Consider the following 9740-nt stretch of genomic DNA (forward strand, 5'->3'; position numbering starts at 1 on the left):
TTTAAGGTAGTCATCAATCTCATTATTGGGGAAGGGCATTTAAGGTATCCTCTCCATTAATGCTTAGATTCTTAGTTGGGGTTATCCTTGTGGATTCCTGGAGATCTCCCTAGTGCCAGGTTTCTCGTTGAGCCCATAATGGCTCCCTCTTTTAAGGTATCTCTTTCATGCTCTCCTTCTCTGTTCTTCCCCCAACTCAACCTTCCTGAACTCCCTTTACAGGTCATTTGCATAGCACTGCCTCCTCTTATAATTGCATCTTTTCTCACACATGCATGTGCTATTTTTTACATGGGGCCCTCGTGGGGAGGGATCTTCATTAATTTGCATAATGTAGTAGAGGTGTGTAATGCCTTCCAGCCCTTTGCCTTTTCCAGCTCTGACTTCGTTTTTGGATCCTGGCCCTGCAACTGTGACTGGCCATGTCCACCTGCGCCTTAGTTTTTCCATCTGCTCAGTGAGAGGTGGCAAACCCCAGACAAGATAGCAAAGGCACAAGCTGTTGTCAAGCTTTCCCTGGCTCTGCTGCTGTCACCCTGGTATGCAGGCTCCCGCACCTGGGACTGTGCCAACACTGTTTGCATTTCCTCACCTTCCCCCTCAAACTGACAAAATAAAAGGTTAATACTGTGAGGCACATTCGCTCTGCTCAGCCATTAAACTAGAATTCACTTTGTCATTTTGTCTTTGAGCTGATCGGTTTCCAGAGTGAAGCCAGTGTCCTGATGGCTGGCCCCTGGACGATGTGGATGCTGAACCTCAAAGCCCAGCATAAGAGGGCTAGTCTGTCCCGAAGAAGGGGTGGTAGTGGCTGAAGGTCATCTGGAGCCATCTCTGCTGGCTTGGAGTGTACCACCTTTCTGCCTTCCCTCCAGAGTCTGGGGCTCTGAAGGCAGCTGGGGTCTGGCAGTTAGGGGCCAGGCTGCCCACCACTGTCCATTCCAAATGAGTGGGATTCCTGTGGGTGCTTCACCAGGGTTAAGAGATACATGGAAATAGTGCTGTTTTCCTCTGGTGGACAATATCCACTGGTCCTGTGAAGCCATCAGCTATGCTGCTGCAAGAGGCTGATTTTTCCATGGGCGCAGCTGGCTCCCAGAGGAGTAGAAACTAACTGACTGGGTTTTGAAACCTGTCCCCACCAGGTGGCATCTGTGAGCTACCTCCTCAGCCTCAGTTTCTTACCTGTGAAGTGGGATGGTCACTGTGCTGAGGTGTCCAGAGTGTAGTAAGGCATCCCTAGAGAGGCCCTGTAGGGACAAGCTTGCGAGGGCGTGGTCAGGGGACGTAGGGTGACTGCGTTTTCGCTTTCGGTTTCTCTTTTGGACTTGCTGTACAGACTGCTGCCACGCCGGCTGGCTGGGTCGCTCTGTAAGTAAGGCTTTTCCCTATTAAATACCCTTATATTTCTACCTGACTCCTATTGGTAATTTCCCACTATAAGGACCCTTCTCAGAGCAGGCGGAATGCTAATTAGTTTATCTTGGCCTTGGATTGTTGTACTAATACAGAGACATGCATGGGTTGGGGGACAGTCTGTCAGCACTAGCTGGTCTGCACTTCTGCAAGTGTGAAGAACATTGTCAAATCATGGGGATGTGACACCAACTCCACCAGAAAGGAAAACATACGAATGGGTAGGATTGCAGAACCTGCTGCCCTTAGTTGTGGGGTGGATCTTGCCTTTGGGCTGTGGGTGGGGCAGCAAGCTGACTGCTGACCTCCAAAAGCCATGTTCTAGCACTGAGCCTGAAAGTGTGACCTGTTGGAAAAGGGCTCTTTGCAGTTGTGTTGCATGTGGTCCTTTAAAAAAAAGTGTGATTCGGCCGGGCGTGGGTGGCACACATCTTTAATCCCAGCACTCGGGAGGCAGAGGCAGGCAGATCTCTGTGAGTTCAAGGCCAGCCTGGTCTCCAGAGCGAGTGCCAGGATAGGCTCCAAAGCTATACAGAGAAACCCTGTCTCAAAAAACCAAAAAAGAAAAAAAAGTGTGATTCTAGATGGGGAAGGGGTGGGGTGTGTGCGAACACAATCCTGGTGTCCAGAAAAGATGCTGAGGTAGGGCAGACATACAAATGTTCATAGAAAGCAGTTCAACCATAGCCAAGGATGCCTGCAGCCTCTGGCAGCTGCAAGAGGTAGGAAGATCTGTCCTCTGAAGCCCTCCAGGGCATGGCTACTCATACCTCTACCTCATGTTTCTGCCTCCTATGGGAAGATTTGTGTTAATTGAGGCTCCCCAGTGTGTGGGTCTTCATTATGCTGTCCAGGTAACCTTAAGGGGCATCTTCCTACAGCTTGTAGGGGAGAGAAAGGGTCTCTTAGAGAGATAGCCACTAACAGGAACATTCCTGAGGACAGTGACTTGTCTAAGTATGGCATGGAGATTTCAGTGCCAGCTCCAGGCTGCCAGTCAGTCATCAGGGAATGGCCCAGCCATCCCTCATACTCCCGGAGCACAGCTCTCTCCACAAACTCCAACCCTATGGCTTTTATGATGCCTACAAGGCATGCGCTACAAGATGTGAGGAGGCAATCACACCAGGAGAGGCCACTTGCCTGGGGACCAACAATGAGACATCTGAGTCAGACCTGGTATCTAGATTCCCCCCTGACATCATCTGTAACCTTGAGCTTGACTCTCAAGTCAGGATGCTGGGACCAGATTTATGTCCTTGTCTGAGCCTCAGTTTCCCTCCATGCACAGAGACCCCAGCTTGGTCTTGAGCTTACACTCTCCCTTGGAGGGCTATTCATGGGCCAGATGTGGGCCTTTCTTTCATCACTTCCAGAACCTGACCTGAAGAGAGACCCTTGGCTCCATACTCAGACCCAGTGCTGCTGACCACTCTAGGGATACTGGAGCTTCTCAGGGTTCTATGAGGTCTGTACCAGCTGCTGTCCACACTGATCAGGGAGGTTGGGACCACTGAAGCAGTAAGAAGTATGGATTAAGCAGAAAGGGCATGGCCAGTGAAGAACCATTGGGACCATGCACACAGCACAGGCTGGGAGGGCTTTTGTATCTTAGAAAGCTGGGTGGTTCCAGACACTTGGTCAAAAGACACCCCATCAGCAAGAGTGGGACAAAGGCCCTAACCTGTCTTAGCAGCCCTGGGATTCTACACACTCTATGGGCTATGGCTCAGAGGTGGGTTTCAGGGCAGGCCTACCCTCTCTGGTGACTCTGATGAGATGGGCTCCAGTACCATGAGCTGCCTCACCAACTGGGCCCTGGTCACCTGTGGGATTATGAATCTGAGTGGTGGTGAGACCTCAGACTCAGCTTGGCAATGTGGAGTCCATGGTCTCCTTGATAGAGCCTGCAAGGGGATGAGAGCAAAGTAGGCTGGCCCCTCCCCTGCTCAGGACTGTCAGACAGGTGGCATAGCCCATGTTATGTCAGGGACCAGCTGATGGGAGGAATGCCTGAGGGCCTTTAGTTTTCTGTCAAAGCTTCTGTCTAGCCAACCTCTAAACACCATGGCTCATCCCTAGTCCTGAGTATTGAAGGCAAGGGAATGGGAGAAGGGCAAAGGCAGCTTTCCCCACTTTGGCTGTGCCCCTTATTTATGGTGCTGGATTAGAGATGTGTCATGTTTGTATTGTTTACTGTGAATCATGCCAGCAAAAAGAAAAGAATCTACTAAAATAAACAATAGTCACCAGCCAGGACCTTCTCTTCAACCTATGCAGGGCACAGGGTGAAGGTTGGAGCTGGACTTGCTTCCAGTCCCCAGGACACCTCTCCAGGATGTGTCTCAGCCTTGCTGGAGCAGCAGCAATTAGCCATTTTTAGAAAGTGTTTCTCACTCTGTCTTTCTCTGTCTCTGTCTCTCTGTCTCTCTCTCTGTCTCTGTCTCTCTGTGTGTCTCTCTGTCTCTCCGTCTCTGTCTGTCTCTGTCTCTCCGTCTCTGTCTGTCTGTCTGTCTGTCTGTCTGTCTGTCTGTCTCTCTCTCTCTCTCTCTCTGTGTGTGTGTGTGTGTGTGTGTGTGTGTGTGTGTGTGTGTGTGTGTGTGTGTGTGTGTGTGTGTTTTCCAGTCATGTTTACCTGTGGGTGCGTACCTGGAAGCCAAAGGTTGACATCATGTGTCTTCTTCTATTGCTCTCTACCTTATTATTTTTCAAGACAGGGTCTCTCACTGAATTTGATCTGGAGCTTGTTATTTCTGCTAGACTGACTGATTGGTCATCCACCTGTCTCTGCACCCAGTGCTGAGGTTATGGATGGGTGCTACCAAACCTAGGTTTTTACATGGGTGCTGGGGATCCAAGTTTGGGTCCTTATATTTGCATGGTAAGCACTTTACCCACTGAGCCGTCTCCTTGAACTCTGCAGTTTATTTTTGTAGGCAAAGCCTCCTCTTTTTTGCCAGGAGTGGAGTGAAGCAAGAGAGACATCCAGGGCTCCAAATGTAAGGCTGGCCTGCTTCAGCATCCCATCACTGAGACAAAACACCTGAGATGACTGAACACCACATAAGAAGGGCAGGTTTATTTTGGGTCTTAGCATCAGTCCATAGTTAGTTGGGTTATTGCTTTGGGCCTCTACAATTTTGGGCTTTGCATATTGGCAAGAGCATATGGTAGAGGGCCTGGTTACCTAATGTCTGGCTGGAAGCAGAGAGGGAGGGGTCTGTTTCTATTAACCCATCCATGACATGTCTCCCAGTGACCTAGCTTCCTTGCATAGTCTTTACTTCCTAAATGTTTTACCATCTTCCAATAGGAACACAGGTTTTTGGACTAGTCCTTCACACATGGGAAGCATCTAAGATCCAAATTGTAGCAGGACCCAGTGCTAGCTGACTCGACCCTGGGAGTGAATGCCTACCTGCATCTGTGTTTCAAATGTTCTTCACTCTCTTTTAAAACAATTTTTATGTATATGAGCATTTGCTTTCATGTATGTGTGTACACCATGTGTGTGCCTTAGAGGCTGGATCCAGAGATCAGAGGTGTTGGGTCCCCTGGAACTGGAGTTACAGATGATTGTGGATCACTGCATTGGTTCTGGGAACTGAACCAAGGTCTTCCACAAAAGCAGTAAATGGCCTTAACTGCTGAGCAAGTCCCAGCTGTTTTCTATCTTTCATGTCCTCCATTATCCTATCCATCCATCCAGTTGTTCATTCTGTCATTCATCCATATATAATATTCTATCCACCCATCTACTTGTCTATCTACCTAACCACTCAATTGTTCATCATCCATCCAGCTGTCTAGTCATTCATATGTCTACCTATCAGTCACTCGTCCGTCTATATCATCCATCCATCCACCTACAAATCCATCAATCAATTGTCCATCTATCTGTCCATCCAGTCATTTGTCCAGTTATCTAATCATCCATCTATCTATCCCTTTACCTATCCACCCTACTCCCACCCATCCACTCATCCATCTAGTCATTCATTCTATTCTATCTAGGTTATTTTCTTTCATTCCTTCTTTCTTATTACCCTTCCATGCATTCATCAATCTGTCGGTTCAACCATCCATTCACCATCCCTCACTATAAGCCTGCTTACACTGGGGTGCAAGCAGGGCTGGGAATAGGGAAGTGCAAAGGAGGTCCCCAAGACACAAGACATGTGGAGACACTTGCTCTGTGATTCATGAAAGTATGGGACTTGCTGTTGGTTTGGGGAGTTGGACTCCCCTATCTCTTCTAGGTTCTCATCAATAGAGAACAGAACAATGTGGCCAAGTGTCGGGTTTAAAGATCCATGAGCTTTAATAGAGTTTTGGCAAGGCTTAGCTCACTCTGTAGCAGTGTCATAGGGTCATTAGGGATCTTGTTCAAACTACCTGATCCTGTCATTATATGGCAGACATATTGATGTCTGTCTGTAGGCCAGGGACTTGTAAACTTCACATGATATGTGTTTCAGGCTTTGTAGAGTAGTTGGTCTCTGTAGCCACTAGTTAACTCTATCAAGATACATGAACACAGCCATATACAACACCTACTTGACTGTGACTGCATTTTGATACAACTTTATTCTCTCTAACGCACACAGGGGTGGGGTATAGTGCAGCCAATGAGCCCTGACACAGTTAGAAGAAAAAAGAATGGTGCCTCAGAAGTGTTCCCAAGTATGGTACATGGCTAAGCTTACTGTAACGGGAACGAGATGTCTTAATTACCTCAAGTTCTTTCTAGACCTCTCTGGACCTCTCTGTCTTCTTTACACTCTTTGTGACCTGCAGCTTAACTAGCTATGATCCCATCTCTTGTTATTTCCAAAGTACAGAGCTCCACTTGAGTGGGTGGGATGACCTAGGGTTCATGCCAAAATGGTGTAAAACTCCTGGCTTCTCTGGTCATCTGTACTACCTTGTGGCTCTCAGGCTGTCTGGTGAAGATTGGTCCTGAGATTCCCCCATCACTGTCTTCATTTCTTTCCTTTATATTTTCTAAAATCAGAATGTATTCCTTGGAAGAGCTCAAGCTATTAGGAACACCGAAAAAGAAAGCAGTCTCCCCCAAACCCATGATCCAGAAATGGCCACACCTGCCATTTGAAGTCAGTACCTTTTCTATTCTCCATCTCGTGTTCTGCAATCTCAAGCCTGTAACATGAAAGAATAAAAGGATCCAGAGACTGATACTGGGGTTCAAGCTTTAAGCTTAATATCAGAAAAGCAAAGCAAGCGGCCACTAGATTCTTACCTCTACCTGAGACTGAAAGGGCTGATCCTGTCTCCACAAACTCTCACCAAGCCTCATACTGTAATCTCTCCTCAGTGTGGCTGAAGAATGAATGTCTCATACTGAAAACTGAAGACCCTGCTTCTATCTTTTATACCCCTCTTGTGCTGGGATTAAAGGTGTGTGTGTGTGTGTGTGTGTGTGTGTGTGTGTGTGTGGTGTGTTAATCTTGTATACTGATTCAATCTCATGTATTCCTGGGTGGCCTTGAACCCAAAGAGATCTGTCTATCTCTTAATCCTGAGTCCTAGGATTAAAGGCGTGTACCACCACCTCCTAGTTTCTGGCTGCTGGAATTAAAGGTGTGGGCCTGGCTTCTTGTGGCTGACTTTGCTTTCTGAATCCCCAGGCAAGTTTAATAAATCATAAATAATATATCACCACACAAACCTATCCATTCAGAAAACTTTTCTTTGTTTATATCATGGGATTCTTTTCTGGTCTAGGTTTTGTTCAGGTTCTGCTGAAGCATATGCCCATTGGATGCCATGTCTCTCCCATATCGCCCTGAGGAGTAAGCACAGGTCACTCAGGAATGGCCTCAGCTCATCCACTCTGACTCTGATGCTGTTGCCTTCTTATTGCTCACGCTCTGCAGCTTTCTCTGTGGCTTTGTCTTGTCTCTCCAGTTTCCTCCTGCTCACTCATCCTCTTCTGTCTCAAGGTCTCTGAGTTCTCCATGAGCCCCAGCATGGAAAGAGGCCATGCTACCCTTAGATGTCTTGAGTCTCTCTTCCCTTAAGTTGTGGTGTGGAGAGGCTTTGGCATTTTTGGTTTCTTCTCGAGGAGGAGAGCTGTGGATGACATTTTTCTGTGCCTCACAAACGCCTCCTCTGATGCCATCTTTTTTCTCTCCCTCTGGTGTGTGGCTTTTCCTTCCTCTCCTGCTTCTCTACATCTGTCTTAGTTGGATTTCTATTGCGGTGATAAACACCATGGCAAAAAATAAAGTTTTTTTCCCCTTCATTTACAGTTTACAGTCCATCATGAAGGGAAGTCAAGGCAGGAATTCAAGGCAGGAACCTGGAGGCAGGAACTGAAGCAGAGACTATGAAGGAGTGCTGCTTACTGCTTGCTCATGGTCACCTGTCAAGTGGATGCACTGCCCACAGTGAGCTGGGTCCTCCCACATCATCACTCATCAATCAAGAAGATGCCCCACAGAGTTGCCCACAAGCCAATCTGATGGAGGTCTTTCTCAACTGAGTCTTTCTCTTCCCAGATGACTCTAGCTTGTGCCAAGTTGACATGAAAAATAGCCAAGACAACCTCTAACCACCTTCACTCTCATTCCCAAATGGCTTTTCTTGCTTGGGGCCCAACAGGCTGTGTGGATGGGGTACACTCTCTCAGAAATTGGATGGCTATGCATTAGGGTTGGATGAAGATTCCAGGCTTTCCTTCCTTGAGGACATTTTGTCCAGGGCACATGGAAGCAGGTGGACTCCCAACATGGAGTCTTGCGAGCTAGTCACTATCACTTGTGTTGCTCATGGCATTTCTCCCAGGTCCTCTGATTGTCCTTGTCCTTGGCATTGGGTGTTTGCTCCACCCTCGGGGTATTTGAAGACAGCTGGGAAAGTGCCAGTGCCTGACATTTTCTGGTCCCTCAGAAATTCCTCTTATGGCATGGTTTCTTTTGATTCCCAGGAGAACAGGGATCCCAACAAAACCATTGGGTCCCAGCACTTCTGTAAATGGGATTGAAGTCCGGAGTCTGAGCCTGGCACATGTTTGCCTTGGGCCTGAGCTTAGCTCCGGCTTGTAAGTGGTGGTGAATGCTATTTCATGCTGTCAAGAACTTTCCCTTTGACTTGAGATGGTGGCTTCTGTGATCCTGTCCCTGTGAAGCCTGCTGTGGTCACAGTTGCAGACACTCGTGCCTGAAACTGTGAGGTTCAGAGTGTTTAGATGCCCTATGAAGTCACAGCTCTGTCTCTTGTCTCTCAAGTGCCCCATTCTACACTTCCTGACATTTATCAGTTTGTATTGCCACACTCATGGGAATCGGGCATCCAGGGTCCTGCTCCAGGTTCAGAGGAGTGACAATGTAAATAAGGTTGGGTCCTGCCCTCCTCGTGCTAACATCACCCTAAGGACCTACAGGAACCCATGAAAAGCATCTCTGGCCTCTCAGGACTGCTCTTTCCACGTGCCTGGCTCTCACTGGGCAGAATGACAGAATGGCGCTCTAGGCTGGTGCTGCTGGCCAGGCAGTGTGAGGTCCTAGCAGGACACCCTGGGGGAGTCCCTAGCTCCTGGCCAGGCTTGACCTCATGTACACTAGAATGGTGTGTGGTGGCTGAGTCCTCTGCTTCATGTTTAGTGGCCCATATCCTAGCTCAGTGCAAAATGGGAAGAATGGAATAGTCAGAAAGGAGCAGAGTGCTTCAGACTGTGGGAAGCTGATGCTTTTTGCAGCCACATGTGTTAGAAACCTCCTAAGGTACTGTTTCATTAAAACAGATGGACTGTGTATGCTTAAGTGTGTCCTGAAGCCAGCACCTTTTTAAAAAATGCAAATAAGAGTGGCAGGTGTGAGCTGTGAGCTGCGGGGGACTGCCTCTCCCCTCCAACACACATGAATGATGGAAACAACATGATGACGAATGAGTGCCCAGCACTAAACTAAGGCCATATGCTCTCTGTGATCTCTGGTTGCCACATTTTGAATTTTGAATAAATGAGTTTATCAAGCAATTAGCAAGCAAAAGTTAAAGAGCAAATAGAAACTGGCAGACAGTCAGAAGTATCAGGTAGAGAGAAATATCAAGTCACGAGATGACAGCTTCCTTCAGGTGGCTGGTGTAGCCTGACCAAGAGAGCAAACAAAGGTTACAGTGTCAAATTGGGGGATTACTACATCTAGCAGAGATTAACTGGGGACACTAAGGCAATAACTAGGGATCCTGATTATCTATCTCTCCATGATGTGCTCACTTCCAGCCTCCTATTTCCCTTTTTTCATACATTATATCTTGACTATGGCTTTCACTTGTCCCCAGCTCTTCCCAGATATTCCTTA

At 47.7% G+C, this 9740-nt stretch overlaps 1 long non-coding RNA gene across 1 annotated transcript; it reads left to right on the forward strand.

Moving 5' to 3' along the window:
• Window positions 1–1338: 1338 nt before the first annotated feature.
• On the forward strand, window positions 1339–9200 carry LOC118239723. Its single transcript, XR_004772563.1, has 2 exons — window positions 1339–1371; window positions 7689–9200. It is a non-coding gene; the product is annotated as an uncharacterized LOC118239723 (long non-coding RNA).
• The last annotated feature ends 540 nt before the right edge of the window (window positions 9201–9740 follow it).

Source organism: Cricetulus griseus (genome assembly GCF_003668045.3).
Source record: "Cricetulus griseus strain 17A/GY chromosome 1 unlocalized genomic scaffold, alternate assembly CriGri-PICRH-1.0 chr1_1, whole genome shotgun sequence".
Taxonomy (NCBI): Eukaryota; Metazoa; Chordata; class Mammalia; order Rodentia; family Cricetidae; genus Cricetulus; species Cricetulus griseus.